This window comes from Pipra filicauda, unplaced genomic scaffold (genome assembly GCF_003945595.2).
Source record: "Pipra filicauda isolate LSUMZ 115617 unplaced genomic scaffold, ASM394559v2 scaffold163_size1657671_pilon, whole genome shotgun sequence".
Classification (NCBI taxonomy): domain Eukaryota; kingdom Metazoa; phylum Chordata; class Aves; order Passeriformes; family Pipridae; genus Pipra; species Pipra filicauda.
Window position 1 is genome coordinate 375,777 of NW_024104140.1, and position 21,714 is coordinate 397,490.

Consider the following 21,714-nt stretch of genomic DNA (forward strand, 5'->3'; position numbering starts at 1 on the left):
TAATAGAAAATGTAGGAAATTGAAATGCTTGGAAAAAAAAAATTGATTCAGTTATGCAGGTAATCTCTCATGCTTTTTAAATGTTTTTTTTCCACTTTCTGTATATTCTACCCATACTGAGATAAGCTAATTGGAAAAAGAGAGGACTGTGAGCTTGAAGATTCACGAAAAGCTAGTTTCAAAGTACCTCCCCCAATTATAAAATTTTCATTTCTTCAGTTGCTTGGTGACATAAATCATCCCATCGTGATTAGAGAAAAAAAACATGGAATTCATGCAGCTTTCCACATTTCAAATTATATATTTGATTGCTGTGTTTATGATCTGTGTAATAGCCTAAATCACTGTTTAAAGATGACAAGCAACATAATATGGAATAATTCACCATGTGCGTACAAGCACCTTGAAAACCAGTTTGGACAATTTCAAAGCAATTAATGAGCAAAGGTTCTCGATTTTAGTAGGCTTTAATGAACTCTCTTTTATTAAAGCACTGACTAGTCCTGCTCTAGAGGTAGGAGATAAGCAGGAAAGGGCAGCTAAACCCAGAATCATGAAGGAATCTGGGAAAAAACTGTAGTTGGCTAGTTTGTATCCCATCAGATCAATTATCATCTGTGGTCTAGTAAGAGTATTGTCTGCTTGGCACTACAAATACTTTAAAGAACTGGTTGGAGAGTGCTGACAGGTGTGTGCACTGCAGTTGTCACACTTCCTGTCTTTTGCTGGAGGAATGGCTTTGAATAAATGGTAGAGAATCATACTGCCTGGTGATGCACACAGCACATTTTAATTTTCTTTGTCAACCAACACTCAGCCTTCTGCATGACTAGTACTTTCTGAACAAGCTGGAAGGGAAACCTTTCCCACAGGTCAGTTTTGATCAGTTTTGGTGCATGACTGTCGGTCCATAACGATGATGTCTGTCTGTCTTGAAGGGCTTTGCACCAGTCTGCTGGACTATATAAATAGCAGGAGTTTGTTAACAAGGTACTAAAGTGAAAAATGTGTTGATTTTGATATATGATCAATCAGTGTAATTTTTTTTCAAAATCAGCTTGGAAAAAGAAAGATGATTAGGAGTACTAGAAATACCAGTCCACTGATACACAGGTGAAGGTTCTCACCAAAAATTAAGCAGAATACAGTGTCACCATGTTTTCCAAGGCTTGCAAAACTCTAACTCTGAGGACCTATGCAGAAGGAAAAATTTAGTTACCTTTTCCCTTTCTGTGCAATTTTGTTTCCTCCTTGCACTGCTGGCCATAGAACTAGATCACCTAAACCTAACAATGGCATATTTGTGCCGCATCAGTTCCAGCTGTTCAGTAGTTAAATGTGAAGCTGAACAACTGAACATAGTCTCCTTTTTTTAGTGTGCCTACGTTGCTGTGAGATTAATGGTTACCTATAAGTTGTCAGAGGTTGTCAGGGACTGTTAAGGCTGAATTCTGCTCCATATAATGTACAGGAAAGAGATGATCCAGGCACAAAAGCTGTGATGAGTAGCACGTGGCCTGCAGTTGTTGACAATTTTGGTTTTAGTGATTAGTCTGGCGTTGAACACCCATTATATTACAAAGTCTCACCATTTTTGCAAATTATGTGCCTTGCCCAGCCCCTAGGTTTTCCTACTATTATGCCAAATTCTGTATGTGTCTGTATGTGACTCCGTGCATTGGCTATCTGTGAGTCCTATACACAAACAGAAACAGAAATGTGTGCAAAAAACCACAGTGGTTTCCGTGTAGATTATGGCTTTTTTTTTTTTTTTGTCTGGCTGGGGCTGAAAAATGCCTTGACATTGCTGGACTAGTGATTTAAGGGGGAAGTAATTGACAACAGAATTTTTCCTGTTAGAGCTAAATCTCAACCTTTTGATTTGTTTCAGCACACCTGCAGCTGAAAGATGTATCACTGCATGTGTTATGAGATCTGTGTGTCAACACCCATCTATGGTAGGGAAAGAAAATTTCCTTGTTGGATCTTTGACAATATTTAGTTTCTTCCACAGAAATTTAATCCCCACATGTTGAATCAATGCAGCTGATTTCCTGTTTCACTCCCCTTTACATTTCCCTTCCATTTCAGAAGTTATAAGCTTGTGTGAAGACTTGGGTTTTCCCTCTTTGGTAAATTGTTGTTTACACAATCTAGTTAAGTCAGGAGAAAAACTGCAATCCTAATTATCTGTCTGATCCACCTATTCAGACTAAAAAAAATTTGCATGAAAAGTGATCAATACTTAATTTACTTAAGCAATTTAGGAGCTCTCCAAATCACTTTTGCAGAGGTCTGGGAGGTGCCTGTCTCTTCTGTTGGTTTTACAGATTTCTGGAAAGGTGCCACATCCTCCATTCTTGTTTCTGACACAGAAAAAAGTCAGACAGATTCAACTGTACCACAACTGAAAACAATTAACTCAGAGGCATGGGCTGTGTTCTGAGAAAGTAAAAACAGCATCTATGTTATACAAAGACATCTACAGAAAGTGGCTGGGTGGTAATTTAAAATTGGATTTACAGACATATTGAGACATGTGACTTCCATTTCATCTAATGAGATATACCACACCACAAAAAAACTTGGGAACCTGGTCTAAGAGCAAGATGTGCTGGTGGAAATGAGTCCTGGGAACTGGACTCCAAGCACTCTTAGAATATTGTGGCTAAACAGCACCTAAAGAACCAAAATACTGTTGAGTTTGTTGGTAATCATGGTTTTTGAGGTTTTGTTTGGGTTTTGTTGGGTTTTTTTGGCCAGCTCCAGTGTTTGTATATGAGCTGAAGAGGTTCTGTGGGCTCTGTCTCAGGTTCTCCAGATTATTCATGTTTCGAACTGTCATTGATCATGTCTCTAGTCTAATCTGTAAGTGAGAACGAGCATTTAAATACCTTCAAGCTTTTCTGTCACAGAGAAATGTATACACAGATTCTTCTGCTCTCATAGACTGATGAGAGAAAATTATGAGGCATTTGTATTTTACAGTAATGGAGAACGTATGACCTGCCTAGAGATGACTAGAGGGTGTTAGAGGAACCAGGACTCCCAAAATTTTCTGCTCAGCTGGATCACTTTTTATCAGTTTTTCTATACTTTCAAGCACCTGCCTATCTTTCAAAAAACACAAGAAAGTGGGATTTGGTGACAATGTGGGTTTTACACCTGCATGGGCAATTCCTAACTATTTCTCTAGGGAATAACTGCGATGTTTCTGACCTCACCTTACTTGACTCCTTTTCCCCAGAGCTGCCCTGCTCCTGTATCTGATTTTGTGCAAGCTGTTGCTGGGAAGGAAATTTGTCATGTGCTTTGGGGTACTAATATTCCAGGAGGTGTGCAGATTCTGTGTATGAAAACACAGTGACCGCAGACAGTCCATGTCCTACCTCTCTGCACCTTCCTTTACTGACATTTTCTTACTTTTTTTTGTGTAGCTCCAAACCAGTACACTTGTGTTTACATCACCTATATCTGATTGACCATACTACACTGGGGAGTGATTCTCAAACTTCTAGCACAACCTCCAGGAGCGTGCTGGAATCCTGAGTCACTGGTGGGACTAACTGGAGACTGATTTCAGTGTTATTTCTCTGTTGTCAGATCAAATCCACTGAAACTAGAAGACAGACAGGAGGATGCCCTTAATTTCTCTTTCAGAAGCCTCAGCTACTAGAAAATATTAATGACCTTGGTTTGCTCCACTAACCTAACTTAGGTTTTCAGACTGTGAAGCGTGAAATATGTACATTTAGGAGATTCTGCATTTCTCTGTTTGTTCCCCCTGATCAAGGGAACATAGAAGTCAGCTGAATCCTGGCAGAAGTTTTCTTAAGAAATGCCATTAATAACTGGCTAGTTGTCATAATTTAGCATGGAGTTGAGCAGTGTGTCTTGAACTCTTCTCCTTGAACTCTACCAGAAGGTATCTGAGAAAGACAAAAAGCTGAAAGCTTCTTTTCCTGGGTGAAACTTTAAGCATTCACTATCAAAGAGACAGTGAAAACTTTTCATCTTCATGCATGTTTTCTACACGATATTAAAGGCAAGGATCTGTTTGCATGGTACCAGTTGAAAGAGTGGGACATGAGTCTACAGACATTAATAATCAGATCCTACACAATACGCTTGGATTTATTTAGAAAAACTCCAAAATATTTTTGAATAAATATTTTGTCAGGCTTTCAAAAAGGAGAGAATCTGCATGTCAGGAAGTCTTTCCTTAAAGCCAGCTGCTTTGTGTGTTAACTTATTTTGTTTCAACCATTCTGCAGCAGCCCTTCTCATTTGACTTCTCTTTGTGATGGTAGTGAATGCTGCCAGCACAATGTGCCTCCACCTCTTTATCTGGTCCTGGGAGCTTCCCTTTCCACTTTCCCTTGTAGAAATTTGCTGCTTCTCTGTGTTCCAGAAGAACCTAACATGTGGAGTTGCTGCTTCAGAACATGGTGTCCCAGACCCACTGCTCTGCAGACAGACATCTATGTCTATCCTAGTTGATGCACACTCCTTAGGTGGCCCAGAAAAGAAGCTCACAGTAGACTCACAGAAAAATCGCAGTATTCACTCCCAGAACTTGCAGACACTGAATTGGTTGTAGCTTTCTCTGATACTGAGTTATGTGGAATAATAATTTATCTTTTGACTTCAGTCTCTAGCACATCTTCTCTGTCTTGAGTTTCAAGTATGCATCTCACACTGTGGAATGAGCCTCACATTCCTCTTCCTTTTTTTCCCCAGTCTTAGGTTTCTGCAGTTTTATGTAGACCTGCAGCAGCTGCTGTCCCATACTTGGAAGTAATTTCCCACAGTCCATTTACAGGTGCCAAGAACTTGCTGTTTAAGTCAGCATATAACCCTTCTTTATTGGCAGTGGCAAGTGAGTGCCCACAAGTTATCCCATTAACCTCTACAAAGCATCACTTCAATTATACTAATTTTAGGAGTGACAGATGGAAAAATTGGTTATTTTGGGGTTTAAGGAAAAGTGCCTTGGATTTTCATATTGGTTTTGTCTCTTGTTTCTGAGAGAATTCTGGAATGTGAAACAGTTTTAAAGCATGTTTATTTCAAAGAGCAGCCACACAAGTGAATAGGGTCATTGTGTCATAGTCTGCTTCAGGAAAGCTTTGTGTCACAGTTTGTTTTTGTGACACAAAACAGTTTGCTTCTGTGACACAAAACAGGTTTGCTTCTGTGTTTTCTTCAGAAGAAACAGTAGTATTTCTTCTGCTACTTCATGGCCTCTTCTAGGACCATTAAAAATTAGATCTTGTATTAAAAATATTCTTTTTATACAGGTTTTGGAGAAGTCTAATAACTCAAAATATTCCACTGACATTTTTCATCTAAGTGGAGCCTTTATTCCTGTTCACTTAAAGCAAATTACAGTATTCTCCCCTTTCATTCTACCTATTTTGACTTCTTCCACTTGAAATGAGCTATCTTTCCTTGCACAAAAAAAATTCTGGCTCGAGAGCATCAGCAGTACTTGTAAAGCTGCTTCTTACATCGCCATCTAGTGATTTAAAATCATTGCAAAACTCACCTAAAGAGAGTATCACTGACGGCAAAGTCACAACACTGTTAAGACCCTTCCTTACCTGTGCAGGTGCCAGTCCTTGTATGTGGAATCCATAACCAAAAATGAGTGGTTTTCTTATAATTTGAAGAATTAATCTCTTCTCTGTTGTTATAAAAAGTGGATGCAAGTGGAGGGAGGAAATATGCCAGAGAGCCTTGAGTATAGAGCTAAAAAGAGTACCAATATATCCTTTTAAAGAAGTATTGATTTGGTGTACTGAAGCACAGTAGCACTAACTGGAAATTGCCTGTGCATCAGCAAGTTAGACGTTATCTTCCATTCTGTCCGATTTTTAACACGATCTGTATTATCTGTGTTTTGTATTCTATTCATGTGCTCAGTGCTTATATTAAGCAACAGTTAAGGTGGCATGAGAAAAAAATGGACAGTGTGCTTTTAAAACATGGTAGAATCACCTGGCCATAACAAGGTTCCTTTTTTTGTTTGCCAATCACAAGGTAAGCAACTGTGGGATGACCGTGTGTGCATTTGTAGAGGTAGGTAAAATATTGTAGAAGACCAGGTGCTGCTTTTGATTTGTGGTAGCAGGTGGGCAAGAAGGCCAATGGCATCCTGGCCTGGATCAGGAACAGTGTGGCCAACAGGAGCAGGGAAGTGATTCTTCCCCTGTACTCAGCACTGGTGAGGCCACACCTGGAGTGCTGTGTCCAGTTCTGGGCCCTCAGTTCAGGAAGGACATTGAGGGGCTGGAGCAGGTCCAGAGAAGAGCAACAAGGCTGGAGAAGGGACTGGAGCCCAAGTGCTGTGAGGAGAGGCTGAGGGAACTGGGGCTGTTCAGCCTGGAGAAGAGGAGGCTCAGGGGAGACCTCATCACTCTCTACAGCTCCCTGACAGGAGGGGGGAGCCAGGTGGGAGTTGGTCCCTTCTCCCAGGCAACCAGCAGTAGGACAAGAGGGCACAGTCTTAAGCTCTGCCAGGGGAAGGTTGGATATTAGGAAGAAATTCTTTACAGAGGGGGTGATGAGACATTGGAATGGGCTGCCCAGGGAAGTGGTGGATTCTCTGTCCCTGGAGATTTTTAAGATGAGACTGGATGTGGCATCAGTGCCATGGTCTGGTAAGCACAGCAGTAGTGGATCAAGGGTTGGAATTGATGATCTCAGAGGTCCTTTCCAATCCAGTCGATTCTATGACAGGCAAATAGGATGTTTGGGGAGCTTTTCTTTACTGAATACTTCAAAACGAGCAACAAATGTTAAACCTATCTGACTCTCTGCTATTATTATTCACATGTGTGCTAAATGGGCAAGGACATAATTTCGAATCTGAAAGACCAACAGCCCTTTTACTTCTTGCAACAAGATCATTTCTCACTGTTCATATTGCTCAGTGTCCTGTATCTCTCCATGTGTTGTGAGAGCAATTTTCACTCAGAGTTGCCAGCATCATCAGCCTGTGGATAGCAGAGAAACTTTTGCTCAGATAATGTCCCACAGTCTGAAAAATTTATGTCTGAAAGAGATAAGATGGATGTGCCAGCTCTTCATTGTTTCTCAATAATCTCCTTTGTAATGGTAGGCTTTGTCAGCTACAAATCTGTGTAAAGTAGCAGTGACTGAAATACCCTCCCTCATGAGTGTTAAACCAGGGTGCACCTATCTAAAATATCCTTTCTTTTGAGTCGGCAGAGGGGGAGATAAAGTTGTGCTTTCTGGCAGTATTGTGCATAGTGATCCCTCCACCATTGGCATTGGGTTCCCAGGAGCCGCAGGTAAAAGTCTAAATATGGATCCCTCTCTTTTCAGACTGAATGCTTTGCACTGGCAGTTAATTAACTGCTCTCCCTCTCCCACCTCTCACTTTTAGCCTTATGTTTGGTCTGTTATCTCATTTACTCATTTCTGAAGTGATCTTTGGGATACGTTTGGTTTTGGCAGAAAGAAGGTTTCTTGCATTGCTAGAAGAGAAGATTTGCATGTAGTTGACTGCCTTTTAAACTTAATACATATTTTGATGGAGTCAGAACTGCTTCTGAAAACTTGTTTTGCACAAACACACTCCTCAGCTTTAAGATACTCATTATAGATTTTGTTTCACTGGATTTACGTCCTCTCTGTTGACATAGACATGTAATTTGTTTTCAAGCTGAAATACCGGAATCTATATCTGTGTTTGTGTAAGTAATTGGGAAAACGCTGATTGCAAAAACCTAACAGACTTGAAAGAATTTTCCAAAAAAAGTCAGCATAAATATCTGCATTTTAGAAGGTGAGAAAATGAGCTAATGGCACTATGAAAGTTATTCGTATGAGGTTCCCTTGCAAGCCAGAAAAAGAGCTAGGAAATAAGAAGTTATCAAATACTGAGGTGTTATGCCCAGAGAACATATGAAAAAGAGCTTCACAGGCCATCTGGAAATTTAAATCTGGGGTTTCCTCTATCCCAAGCAGTCAATCAGCTGTTACCATGTATTTTCAGTAATGTATAAGGAAAGTCTTAACTCTCTTGAACACTAAGATGGCTCTGTCAGTCACACACATCCCCACATGCTGAGACAATTTGTCCCTAAGAAAGCACCACAGAAGCTTTAGAACCCACAAATTAATTTTCTTTTTATTTTATGTCTGTGCAAGCCTAATTACTGATAAGCTGACTGCACTGGTGACTTGTATTACTGTGTGGGAGTCATCAATTTTCCTCAGTAACACAGTGAGTAGAGAAGAGAGATTTTTTTTTGTTCCTTGGGCTCTATTATGGATTTAGAACTATGCTTTGTGTCTTTATTATATTGTTTTCAGGAATAAATATCACCATAAATTGGGCCGTGCATATATATATTTAGTTCATTCTCAGATGACAGTTAGAAGGTTATCCTGACTTTAAATGCTGTTTAAGGTAGAAAGGTAGTCTGTGTTGATAAAGTTTGGTTCACAGTGACATGAAGGTCACAAACAGTAGAACACAACAGTAATGACCTGCAGTCTTTTAAAAGATGATCTGATTGTTGCTATGACAATTTAAGGTCCTGCAGGAAGTCCAGCCCAACTGACACTTCTATCATAATATTCTGTCTGAATACTCTTCTGTCCTGAAAAACTGCATTTTTTTCTTGTTCAGACCGAGGACTGAGGACATCTCTTCTCTCCATTATACTTTTGTCTGTAGTTGCTACTTTTCCTCAGCTGTGTATTTTAGATTTTTTCTTTCCTGTTGCCCAGTGAAATCAGTACATCTCTGTCCTTACTACTGTCACTGAATTATAGAGCAGGGACTCACGGATCTGTTCACAACTTCTTCAAAAACAGCAGTACAGTTTCACGGTATCATAGGACCTTAAAACTGTTTAGGTTGGAAGAGACTGAGCCCAAACATTAACCCAACACTGCCAAGTCCACCACTAAACCGTGTCCCTGCTTGTCACACCTACATGTCTTTCAAATACCTTCAGGAGTGGTGACTCCACCGCTTCCCTGGTTGTCCTGTTCCAGTGCTTAACCATTCTTTCACAGTGAAGAAATTTTTCCTACTTTGAGGCTATTTCCCCTTGCTCTATCACTAATTTCATGGGAGAAGAGACCCCACCTCTCTACAACTCGTAGAGAACAGTAAGGACTCCCTCAAGTCCCCTTTTCTCCAGGCTAAGCGTCCCCAGCTCCCTCAGCCGCTCCTCATAAGACCTGTTCTCTAGACACTTTTAGTCACTTCGTTGGTCTCCTTTTTGATACCCTCCAGGAGGTCTCTCTTCTTCTGGCTGCATTATCAATGTCTGAAAATGTGGAGCGCCTGAGCCTTTTCCTGTTGCTGTGGGATTCTTAAAGCCTTTTTCCTGCAGAAGTTCTCTAGCACTTCATAATACACTTATCCAGCCTTTTCTAGAGGAACAGATTGGTGTTTGACAGCATTATTTTGCTGTCTCTTTTTCACAAATCTTTTAGAACTGAGCTCTGAAGACATGACTGAGAACTTACCTTGCAGTCAAATTTAGATGGATTTGGCCTATGTGGTTTTAAAGACTGTTACAAAGCAGAGATGGAACACACTTCATTTTCTTTAAAGTCCCAGCTAAATGTGAAGGTATATCTATGGTCCTGTACTGTTGTATGAAAGCAAATTTGTATTGTTATTTTTCATTGTCCAGCACAGAAATGTTTTAGCAGATCTTTGTACTTCTAAGCCAACATCACATTGGCTCTTTCTATTTCCTAAGATCCTATTTGGGAAAGAAATGGCTTATTTTCTGATGCTGAAACTGGTATTGAAATCACAACTTTGAATTTAGTCTCTTATAAGATATGTGTTATTAGCCAGAGTAAGACATCACTCCATAAATAGCGATCAAAAGAAATACACAGCAATGCCTTATTTTCCCAAAAAAGGAAAGGAGCATCTTCATTGAGTGGCTTTTTGATTAGCAAATAAAACCAAATTGTTGCATGATCTCTAACAGCACCTCATTCTTCAGCAGTAGCAGTGCCTTTAAATTACTTGATGACCTTTGCTTTGCTGTTAATTTCACCTGAGACTGTAAGCAAAATTTAAACAAGGGTCATCTGTGATGGATCGTTCTGTCCTGAGCAGTTCCACTTGGTGGTCTAGCAGCCATCAGACATTCTGCCTTTGTGTGTGTCAGATCACAATGCATGAAGGTGATTCTTGGAACCTTGCAATGTAAGCACCCAATACATTAACTTCAAGAGGTGTAGATCATTTCTGCTCCATTGACTATTCCATGAAATTAGCTGTTAAAAGTACACTTGCAGGGCAGGTCACTTTGTGTCAGAAAAGAATGTTCCCTTTGGCCATTTGTAAAACTTAGCATTTGTTGGAGTGATGTTGAGAGTCACTAGGCATGACCAAATAAAATGCAACCTGTAAGAATGTTGGGCTATTTGCTGTGGTAAAGTGGCTTATCACAATTGCTTTTGATTCATGTTAATTGAACATCATTTTTCATGCCCAATAGTGTTGAAGCTATTGGAAGTTTCACAGAACTTTGGTTTATGTACTTACAAGCACCTGTTGGCAATGTTTGGAGTCCTTATTACGCAGTATGAAACATGGTAACATTGATGTGAAGAAATGCTTAATGCACCATCACATCACAAGAAATTGCAGAGCAAACAGTTGTATGGTTTGACTGATATAGAAACTCATGTACTGAGACTCCTGTCAATCATAATTCCTCTACATATGATTATCTAAAAATGTAGATTCTAAGAGATGATTCAGTTCCAATGTGGTTTTGTTAGGTATGACAATGTGAAGGGACACAGGAGCACTCCTGAGGTCACGACAGAAATCTGTCACAGAACCAACTCTGCTTTCTCTTTCTCCTTGTGCTTCTTTTTATTCCCAACACATCTTGATTTTCTCTCTATGTGCCCAAATCCATAAGCCTAAGTTGATGGACTACAGCAAGAAGGGAGGTTGTGAAAAGGGAAATGGCTGAGGAAAAAATAACATGCAACAACTTAGTGTCTCAAGAATTATTCCAATACACTAAACTAGTAAGTCAGGAGCTAGTATGCAAGAATAAAGGAACTTGTAACAGAATATAGGTAGCATCTTAATTTAAAAAAAGAGAAAGACAGAAGGGCACAATTAGTGAATGGCAGGCAATACAAATTTGGATTACGATATTATTCATTAATTACCATGATTTTACTAGCATTTCTTTAATAGAGGCATTTTTAGTTTAAGTGTAGCAGATGGTGTATCTTGTAGTTCACAGTAGGAGATTGGCCATTATCTTGAGCAACCAGGTCTGAAGACATTTGGAGCCAATATACATAACTAAAGTTTGATTTTCATATGAGAATTTTTTGAGCCCGGGCAAGGCTGCACCAGCAGTACTAAGGAGATCAGGCTGGGTTTCTAAAAAGGTATCTGTGGGTAAAAGTAAGGTCAGAGTCATAGGGAGAGGTAATACTGTCTTTGGAACAAGTGGTTGTACCAGCTGAGGCCATCACATCTGTGACACCTTATCTGCAACAGTGTGGAAAGTTTATTTGTCCCAGATATCAGATTATATGTCTGCAAAAGATCACACAACACGCAAAGAGATAGGGAGGTGGGGTGGGAAACCAAGCAAAGTGGTATAATCTGCTGAGGCTGGTGCACCTAGTAGAATATAATATAACTTTCTGTAAATCCTTTGATCGCCACATCAGCGCTGTTACTGTCACAAAATGGAATTTAGGGTAGACATTCTCAAAAGCAGTTGAATCCCATTACTAAATGAGACTCAGTAGTACCACTCTTCTGGAACTCCTCTGTTCTTTTCCAAGACACAGTGCAGACCACATCTTAAAATTTTATTCAGTACAACTGACTGGAAAATCTAAGTCATTCATGATCATGGAATCTCAAAACCAGATGCTTTGAATTTTCTTCTATCACACTGTTGGAGTGCCTCATTGTCTGGTAATTTAGGTTTAACACTGTCTGAATATCTTCACTTTAATGTGCATGCTGGTTTGGTTACCCTGTTACTCCAGGTTTGCTCTTCCTCTTTCTCTCTGCTCTTCTGGGAGAACTGCTGTGCTAACATCTGATTCCAAGTTGCAATGTTGCTTTGCTTGTACTGTAGATTTCTTTCATTCAGTAGGAAGCCTTTTTGTTCAGAGCTCCTTGAAGTGACCGAGTGTTGGACATCAGTGAGAGTAGCGAGTGGTCCCCTGTCCCGCTGTCCCACATCCAGCCCATTGTGGGATCACTACAGGACTAAGCACATCCAGCTGCCCACACTGTGCCACCCACTGCCCTTGCCAGGAGGGCATTGCCAGAGCTTCAAACCACCCTGCAGCAACAGCAGGTGCCAGAACAGATTCTCTTTTCAGAAGTAGCACAGTTTTCCAACATAGAATAGCTTGACTTCTGGTGAGTTGCATCCCATGAGTGGACCTATGCTGCATGTATAAGGAAGGAACGTTTGAAGTTGCTTCGAGCTAGGGGGAAAAAAAATCCCTCCTAAGCTTCATTTCCCAAGACTTCTACTAGGGCAGATGGAGGAGGGCTAGGGGCTCTCTGTACATACATACTTCGGTCTTTTGCTGTTTGTCCCCCACAGTCAGCTCTCTCGTGGTTTCCAGGCATGCCAGCTTTCCGCAGCAAGAAGAAGGTGAGGTGCACACCTATCTGTCTGCAGACTCTCCCCTGGCCACCACCAGGTCGTGGTGTAGCCAGTAGATGGCATGAGCAGCACAGACCGGCTCCGGGCAGCCTGGCACAGCCTGTTTGGGCTCCTTCTAGTGGGAACTCGAACCCCCCCCCCCGCGGGCTCACAGGGTTACCTCCGGACTCCGCTTAGGATGCCCCGTCTCCACGCCCTGTGGACACGCTACGGGGGCAGCTCCTCTGCCTGCACGTCGCACAGAGGGGGTTTCTCATCTTTGTTGTGCTGTGTTCAACCCGACACCTGGTGGCACATCTCTTATCGCTCCAGGCGTTTTGGAAGGGTCGCGACGTCTGAAAGCACCAGCGTGTAAATTTGACGGGGCTGGGGGCAGCTACGTCGTGGGGTCCAAAAACAGCTAAAGAAAATAAAACAGGGTTTAACGAGCTGTCTGCTGCAACATACGTCTGATAGCAGTCTTCAATGGCCCAGGCAGCACTTCTGAGGCAGGTCTCATCTCAGAACAAGGTCTGGTACCATTACCTCGTACTGTTTCTGTTTGCTCGACTCCCGCCATGAGAAAAGATATCAGGCTGCACAGCTCTGTCCTCCCTCAGCAGCTTCCTTATTCCATGGTGGACACCCGGGCTCGTCAGAACTGGCATTTACTGCAAAGTCAATGTTGGTTTGCTCATCTTTAACTTTCAATGTGTTAACATCTATTCAAACAGGAAAATGGAGGCACAACATATGCATCTTTCTTACCCACTTTTTAATTATTTTTTTTTTTCCAGTAAATACTTATCTCCTGATCACCTTTTAGCGTTATATTGTGCACCTTGAAACTTGCACCACACTCTGGCTTTTCAGTGCATTACACACTACTCACATAAAATCATAAACTATAAAACTGCCTCTGCACAAGTGGATTTGCGTCATGTACTTAAGAAGTAGGGTGCAGAAAGAAGGGCATGGGAAAGCCTATGCTGGAGAACATAGGGCTTCATGAACTCATGGGCTGACTGTCCGGTTGTTTTCAAGAACATGCATGTTTTTCCACCTGAATAGTTTGGGTACTAAATCAGATGGCTTCTCAGGCACCCACTGATGTTAGCAAGGATGGAATTCTCTTCTACAGGAGGCTTCCTCAGTGTGTCCTAGACGGCGAGAGGCACAAGCCAGCCATGTCAGGTATTAAAGCAGATATAAATTATAAATGACAGAGTAGTGTTAGGCCAGAATACAATCTTAGAGACCATTAGAAGGGAAATATAGATAGGTAAGCTTGCTTCTTGTTCCTCCACAATGGATTTTGACCCACATTAGTAAAATTGCACTAGGGACAAATTTGACACATGACTTGTAAAAGTGGCTGGATGGAAAAACAAGACCAAGCCATGTTTTTCATGTAACTGGTTGTGCTTTGGCAAAAGTGTTGACTGTGATCTTAGTTAGTTAAATCAATAAATTAGAATTTACTGAATGTATGGAGTTTTTCTAGACTAGAGAACTTTGCAGTAGCACTAAGCGCACTTGTTACTGAAAAATGGTCAGAAAAGTAACCTCTCTAACACTATGGTTTTAGTATTAGAAAGCAGGCATTCTTTATTTGGCACAGGATGCACGGGGGATATTTCCAAGCCTGTCATAAATACCGAGTATAGAAAAGCTCCTGTTTGTGTACCATATTTTATATACATATTCATTGATTTTCCCAGTATAAACATGTATATGATAATCATTTCCCTGAAGTCATTAACCTGCATTCCCTCTCCTTTGCACATGCTCTCTTCTGTCCCAGGGGTCACTCTGGTGGTCTCTGGTGGTTCCTGATCCTGAAGTTAAATCTGACCACCCAATGAGCTCAGTGTTACTTCCCCAAATATGGAGCCGAGTTGGCACAACTAATCTAGTTATTTTTCACCTCCCTTTCTTGGTTAATGTTTAGCATAATACCCATTATGCAGTTCCATAGGCCAGTGATTTTACAAAATAATCATTGTCTTTTCCCTACCAGCTGAGCAAACAGTTATTCATCTGGCAACACAGTGATGCACTTATGTATAAATTTCATGTCCTTTTGTATTTGATCTCTGGTTTGAGTCTTTTGGGTGTACTCCATGTTTAAAGCTGCATACTTAAAAGACCAAGAAGCATCTTGAAGTAAAACCTGAAATTCTTACTTGTTATCAGTCTAAAAAGTAAAACGGAGTGACACAAGTCCTGTATTGTAACAGAACAATGAATTCACCTGGAGGGGTGGTACTGGGGTATGGGTGCTGGAGTAAATAAGTGCATCGTATTCTCCAGTCCAGAGTGAGTATTTCACCCATGTCACTCGGCTTTCTTTCCCTGGGAGAGAGCTCTTGGTCTCCTCTCACAGTTTTGAATACAGTCCTAAAAACAGGTGTTGTTTGGACAAAAACAGGTACTGAGGAAGGTATAAGGAATGACAGCATAGACAGTGGCTGAGAAGTTTTATTTCTAAGCAGAATGAAATTGGTGGTACACCAAGGCACAGTAGCCAGGAGACAGACTCAGGTAGGAGAAGTCAGCCTGGGGTGTTGTGAGTAACCTCGATGCGCATCTACACAACCCCTAGCAGCATTTTCATTGTGCTCATGTTAGACAACTCTCTTTTTCTAAGATGTCTGTTTCTGAGTAGATATTTGATAAGACAAGCCAGACAGTCCCCAGTTGAGTTTTTCTTGGAATTATGATGTTGCTACTTCCCGAAATAGGATTTTTTTTATCTGCGAGTTCTCTCTTGGTTGCAAAGTAAACAAGTTAAGCTAACACCCAGGACGAAATCAGCAACATTTGGGACCACAAACCTAGTGGGTTCAGGTTTCAGCAAGAGCACATTATTATAGCTTTTTATTGTATTTTTTTCCCCTCCAAAATTATGTTAGGCTTCATGCCAGCCAATTTTCAGTGTGGTTTTTTTTTTTTTTTGTCTCCAAAAGACTTTCAGAGGTCTGAGCATCTTAGCCAGCTTGTGAATTTCTTCTTTGTTGCTTCTTAACTCCTACATTGTCACATACAAAGTCCCCTTTTACTGTTAGTCTTGCCAGAACATCTTAGAACCCCCTAAATCACCAGATGCCTTAAAACATACAGCACAGTTTGACAGTTTTCTCTCTACTTTCAGAGCTTTTGGGTTGCAGCTCTTGTGTCTTTCACCCTTCCCACGCAGCTGGGAAGTCTAGAAATTTCTTTATTTCTTCTTCATGAAAATGGAGCTTTTTGTCTAGCTTCTGTATCTCTACAGAACCTCTAGAGAACACAATGAAATTCTCAATAAAATCACAGGCATTGACACTATTGCTTGCTTGCTGCTTTGAAAGTCAGAAGTTTAAATTTTTACTGTTGCCTAAAGTGCGTTAGCATGACTGTCAACTGAGATTTGTAGGAATTACCTAGCTGAAAGAGACTTCTGCAAGGAATATGAAGCTCATATTGATGTTGGTTCATACTCATTCACATTGTTAAACTGTTACATAGTGCAAATGACATGAGAAGTCATATTGTACCACAGAAATAAATTTCAGATTCTTACTCAAGTGACAATTCCCTTGTTTCTCAGACAAACTGTTTTTGCCACTTGCAGTTTAGAGATTTGCTTCAGCTTCGTGTACCACCTCCATGTCATAGTTTTACAATAGGGAATTACCATTTCTTGTTAGTTCTCCTAAACCATGCAGTACCTAAGATTCTCTGAAGTTGTATCCCTGTAGGGCCCTTGCACAGCAGGTCTGAAGTCAGAAGAGGTTTTTGTGTGTGACGGCAGCTCCCTCCGTGTGGGTAATCTGTGGAGCATGATCTCAGGTTCATTCCAGAATAGCACACAACAGGTGATAGTGTGTGATGTTACCTTTCTGTGTCACACATAAAAATGCACTGAAATCCAGGGCAGGCTCTCGGCAGACTGAGACTACTGTAATGCTGGAAGAGCAGGGATGTCACCTGTGTTATTATTACACCTTTACAGATGGCCAAGAAGTTAACAACTATCCAGTGAATGAGGTCTTGGGGCTAATCGAAGAAACAACAGTGTTTTGAGCCCTTTAATTTTAACCATGTATGAAGTCATAAATAGTCTTTTATATCCAGGAAAACATTAAACACTTGGAGAAATGCAACACTGAGAAATACAGTACCTGATATTACCCAAGAGTACCTTTCATCTCACTGCTGTTAATCTGCAGCTTTTAATGACCAGCTTGGCATTATCATAAAAGCTCATCTCTAGCTTCTGTGCATTTTTAAATGAACACTTCCCTCTAAGCAGTAGATTATTTATGTTGCCTTTAAACAGTGGACCTGTAAAAGACTAAATGGCAGGGTGTTTTTTTTTTTTTTTGCTAATAAAGTTGTTAGGTGCTTTGCTATGAAACTGATTTTGTATAAGCTTTCCTTCCCTTGTGGAACAGCTCTTGCTCGTCTGCTTGAGATCCTCAGTAATGGAAGTGTGCCTACTTAAAGAAAATTATAGCCTTTAATGAGTGAGGAGAAGTCAAGTGATTTCATGTTAGGCTGACAGAATGAATTGAATATGTCTTCAATATGGTGATCTGTAGTATGTAATGATTGTCCTGTCTACATCACTATTTTGGCAGGTGCAAGCTAAAATCCATTTCATAATGGAGAGGCAGAATCATCAGATCAAAACATAAATACCTCCCCCAAGAAGCTGCTGAGGAGCAGGGGATATTGGGGGTGAGGGGTGGGATGGTAAGTTGGCCTTCTGGAAAAGGCCAAGAGAAGGCATTTTGTGTGTGTTTTGGTACGTAGAACTTGTTCAGTTTTTCTGTATGCACTGGTCCCTGGACAGAAACAACCACTGAAAATCTTAGCCTCCACAATCTCAGCATAAATATCTGTGTGCCTTTTCAAGCAAGCAACATTTCCCTGGGAATTTGCTCTACCTCATAAATATTTCAGGTGGTCATGCAATCCTTTGTTGCTTGCCACAGCACTCTTGCCCCTCCCTAACCATCAAAACTTCCAAATGCCAAAAAGCTCTGCCTAACTTTTGAACACCTAAGGGAAAGGGCTACTGCATCATCTACCAGCTGCTGATCAAGCAATCCTGGAAAACAGTGAAAAATTTAGAAGACAGTCATATTCTATGTCTGTAAAGTGGTAAGCAAGTTGGGAGTAGTCAGGATGGAATATGACCTGGAAGTAGTTGTAATATGTGAAATGAATTAATTGGATATCCCAAAAACACGGGGGTAGAGAAGGGTGAATGAATTTCAAGTAAGTCTCACAAGAAATTGCTTAAAAATTGAGATATTTTATATTGGAATAACAGTGTGTATGCTTCAGACTTTCTTCCCAGCTTCTTGATATGAAATTCCAGAATGGGTAAATTAGAAAGGATTCTAGGAACTGTTTTATCAAAAATATGTACTTAGGCTTAAGATGGGGCTGTTGCACAATTGGATTTTTACTGTGGAATGTGTATTATAATGTTCTGACTCCTTTCCTGTACTTCCCACCTACAAATTGCCATAAAAAAGTAAATATGCTCGGTAAACTAGGCCTGCTCCACACTTAGCATTTTGCCCTTCAAGAGCAGCAAAGTGATTCTCTCCACTAGATAGGTCACTTTGGACAATGAACCATTGAGACTGATCATGTTCTCAGGTGGAGTTTTCTGACCTGACAAGTACAAATAGACTGATATTTCTGACTTCAAACATGAATTCTGCAAAACACTGCAAGGTGCAGGTGGACATAGGGTATAATACTAAAAAAAAAAAAAATAAAGCAGTGTTACACCTGGCATCCTATGATCCATTTCACAGTAGTAATTCCAGTGTTGTTTCATTGCTGTGTAAATTAAACGTTCATACATCAACAGTGTGGTAGCAAATGGAGTTTGATTATTCCATTGTTTCAAGTTGAAATATAGCTCTCAAGGGATATTTGTATTATTATGAAAGCTGGAAATGTAAACCAGCATCACCATGCTTGCAGGTGTTTGGGTAAAGTAAGAATGCACTGCCCTGAAGAGGTCACAGATTAGACACAGGTTAGTACAGAACAGCTAACTGTAAGCATACTGTACACAAGAAATGGCAGATTATACTGAACCCCAAAATAATAGCTTTGAAAGACAATGCTCTGAAGCCACTTGGGTTTTTTTTCTGTCCTTCAGACTGAAAATATCATTTTACCATAGTACAGATCAGCTGAATTTAACTCAAACTAAGAGAAATTCCTGGTGGTGACAGTGGGAATTTGCAGTTCCAGAAGACAAGAAGAAAGAAAGAAAAAAAAAAATCCCAAACAAGTGAAGTCTTGCTTGAAATCTTCCCCCCACCCTTTTTCTTTACTTGCTTTCAGAGTCATGAGGAGTATTCTTACTTAATTTTATGTTAAATATTTTTTAGATGTTCAGTTTAATTGCTAGTTTGTGTGATATTATCTGTGGTGATAAAGCATCAACCAAAAATCCAGAGCCATGCAGCAGTTTCTCTCTCCTAATTTCTTTTTGAACTTTGACTAAACTTTTTCCTCTGTGGAGAAAGTATCTGTGAATTATAATGACATCTCTTGGCAAGTGCTGTCTTCAGAATCATGTAGCTGTCAAAATATGTGATGAAGTCAAATGGCCTCAAGGGAGAAAAATATCATTCATCATCATGACAAGTGATATACCTCTGTGAGACAGTCTAACAGATTAAAGTTTGTCCCAAGAATCAAGAAACTTTAATGATGCAACTTTCTCGCTTCACAGCCTACTGACTGTGTCCTTCTTCCTCCTTTTCTTCCTTGCTCTGCACTTCACCCTAGACAATTTCACTGGTTTTGTGAACATGAGATTTTCACCTGAGATCCAGACAGACAGAAAAAAAGCCTGCTGTTTCCTTGTGGTGAGCCCATCCAGGGCTGTATCATCATCTACACTTTCCAAAAGGTTTTCCTTTTGCTTGGCCTGAGTCTCCCAAGGTGCAATCCCTTGGCTGTTTCCCCTTGTTTTTCCACCTGCGACTGATGGCAAAGGTTCTTTGCAATGCCCTATAAATATTTTTAAGTTGCTACTGAAGCACCACAGTCTCGTCTTTCCTGACAAAACAAACCTATCTCCCTCACCCTCTTTTCCAGGTCACATTCAAGGCCCCTGACCACATTCACAAAATTAAACACCTCAGGACTGAGATCTCTGAAACAGAACTGAAAGACTAAACAGTTTTGAGAATTTTATCCTCAAATTTGCTGTTGGCAGCTGTTCTGTGTGTGTTTGGTTTTATTTTTTCAAGTGGAAGACAGAAAAGAATACAAGGTACTAAATCTGGAATGCAGATATGGAAAATAGATATTTCTGCTATACAGGGACAGAAGATGACTGTATGAACAGAGGTGAAGAAGAGCTGTGCTCCTTAATGAAATGTCTCTGTGTATGTTGTGCTAACAGTTAAGTCAGGTGGAAATGTTGGTTTTGCTTGAAACTCCTCACTGTCTGCCAGTGTTTCCCAGTGGGACTGTATTTTGATTCAGAGATGCTGCAGGAATTTTAAGGGATTGTTAACAGGAGCTGTGGTGTATGGGAATAGTCTCTTTCTTTGCTGTCTGTAGTATTCCCTACTGATGTGCTTTGATCTGGGCGTCACCTCCTTACACACTGAAGCGGTAGGTTGGAAAGGAAATAAAGTTAAAAGATTTCCCAGAGAGATCTTTCTCTGTGTTCTTGCAACTGAGTAGATGATGGCAATAAATAACAGCATCCTTGTCATGTCCAGAATAACATGGGCATTCTTGCTTGTGTATCAAAGGAGGAACAGAAGCTCATCATTCCCATGCTCTGCTACTCCAAATGACGAGGCTCAGATGATCAAGCAGTAGCATCCTGATGCCTCTGCTGAGATCACACCGTCTGAGCTCAGGCTCCAGCAATACTGTACTGTAAAGTAAAATTTATAACAGCCAACAGGAGAAATTAAAGGATGCAAGGATGGATCTGCAGGTGTATAGCTTGTTTATAGTAAAGCTAACCTATAGAGTTGATATTCTCAGTACTATTCCACCCTTGCTTCCTGATTAAGTTCCTTAAATTTGGGTTGTATTCAGTGCTTACATAACCACACAGAGTTTAACAGGATTACACCAGTGAAAAGTTTTGCCTGGAGAAGAGGGTAATTAACAAAAAACCTATTCATGCAACTTAATAGTTTACTGCCTGCAAGATGCCTTGAGTTCCTCCAGTGATGTCCGTACCAAAGCAATATATTATCATTAACTGCACTCTGGTGAACACTGTAATTCAGAAGAAAGCTGAACACTAGTTGCCAATGTATCACAGCTTACAGTATCAGCTTGTTTGTTCCCATCTCCAGCAGCACTTGCGTGGTCACTTCTATGTTCAGTTTTTCTCTTTTCCACCACCTTGGCAGCAGAGTAAGAAAGCTGCAATATAATTAAATGATGCATCTAAGTACCAGGTGTTGTCTCCACTATTACTTGGTAGGTGTTAAGTGCTGCAGTAGGATGGGTTCAGCAACCTGTTCAAGATGACGTGTGTCTTGATGTGTTTCTGTGCTAAAACGTGCCTGAGCCACCAGAATTTTTCACTAGAGGTAGACATGAGTGTAAGCATTTGCAAGAAGGAAAGGGAGGCTGTAAATCTGCAGTTTGCCACACAGCAAGGTAAATTGCCTTTTACAGCTCTTTGTGCTGCCACATCCTCGATTTGGTATAAAGCATGCTTGGATCATTCTGATATCAGAAACCTACTTGGATGGAGGACTTGCTCTCTGGGTACAAGGAGCCAGAACAAGTGCAAACCTTGGAGCTCTGGCAAGGTAGAGGTATCCTGACCCATATGGGTCTTTCTTATATGAAACCCTGAAACAGTTGTTCGAAAAAGTGCATGCTGATCCACCTGCAAAGCATCAGGTCAGTTGGTAGCAACCTCAGCCTTCATGAGTGATGGCTACAGCTTCTGGCTTTGGGTGGAGAATGCTCATCCATGTGAGAAGCCTTGTGTTGCAAGGAAAACATCACAAAGCAGTGCTTGTGGCCTGTGTGGTCTGGAGGAGGTCAGAGG